The sequence below is a fragment of the Lipophrys pholis genome (assembly GCF_963383615.2).
Source record: "Lipophrys pholis genome assembly, chromosome: 13".
NCBI classification, from domain to species: domain Eukaryota; kingdom Metazoa; phylum Chordata; class Actinopteri; order Blenniiformes; family Blenniidae; genus Lipophrys; species Lipophrys pholis.
This window is the reverse complement of record NC_137632.1, coordinates 5,165,577-5,166,885: the sequence shown is the minus strand read 5'-3', so window position 1 is coordinate 5,166,885 and position 1,309 is coordinate 5,165,577.

Genomic DNA, 1,309 nt, shown 5'->3' with positions numbered 1-1,309 from the left:
GCTCGGCTCCCCCTAACAATAAGGAGAGAATGGGATCCTAGAGCGGGCCAGTTCAACCAGCAGAATGGGGGGGTGGATGGGGGGCGGGGGGGGGGGGGGGGGGGGCGGGGGGGGGGGGGTGGAGGAGGGGAGCCGCAGACGGAGCTCTAAATTCAATTTCACTTTGTTGAGTATTTAGATAATGTCTCCTAATGTAATGCCCGCGTTTGAGGGGGATTCACAGTATAGTTGCTGCAGTCATTAATCACAATGCAGCAGCAGCGCCACCAATGTCGGAGCACCGGCACTGCACGACGCAGGCTTTACACTTTAAGGATGTGACTACACCTGCAGCTGTGTGCACGGCTAAAACACCAACTGAAATAGTAATATAAGAATAAGAATAAGAATAAGAATGTGTTTTCCCCATGAAATGATGAACATAGCCTACAAACTGCGATAGACTTCCCTCGTTATTCACTGTGAATAAATCTAAAAATCATGATTGTTAAAACTGCACATATCAATCTACACACAACAACACAATGCAGCATGTATACTAACCAGCGACTGCACCAGATTAAACATTTCACATTTCTTCCATTTTCACTCTTCTACATAACAACACATGTTGATATACAGGATGTACTCGACTATATGTGTGCATGATTTTAGTCAGCTTGGCTGGTTGAATTGTGTGCAAGTCAAGAAAATTAATAAAAAAAAATACAAACACATGCTGGTATTTCTTGTATGTAAATCTATTACTACATTTGATAATGTGTGAGGTGGAGGTGGTTGTGATTTCTTATCATGAAGAGGCGTGAGTTTTAAGATCTAAATACCATCCACTCATTCTTCATCATTATTAAAATGCATGTAAATATTTGGTAGTTTAGTAGTTAAAACACACACCTCCGACTCTTATCATATTAATACTGCATTACATCTAGTGTTGTAAATATTTAAATCACAATTTAGGTCTTCTGATATAAAATGCTAAATATTTAGTGGCTCTGGATTCTTTAAGGAGATTAGTATACACCAGCAGTAAAGATTTTGAAAATATTGCAACGGTAATTCTTCCATTATATCTATAGTCATTGAGTCATTACAAAAATAACAGAGAATAAATCACGGGATGAAGTAATTGTGAGTTGCCACAGTAACAGGTACATTCACGATGGATCACCCTCACCTGAAAGGACGATATTGTCCTAATATTTTCACTCTCGCGTAGCGCGCGCGCACGCACACACACACACACACACACACACACACACACACACACACACACACACACACACACACACACACACACACACACACA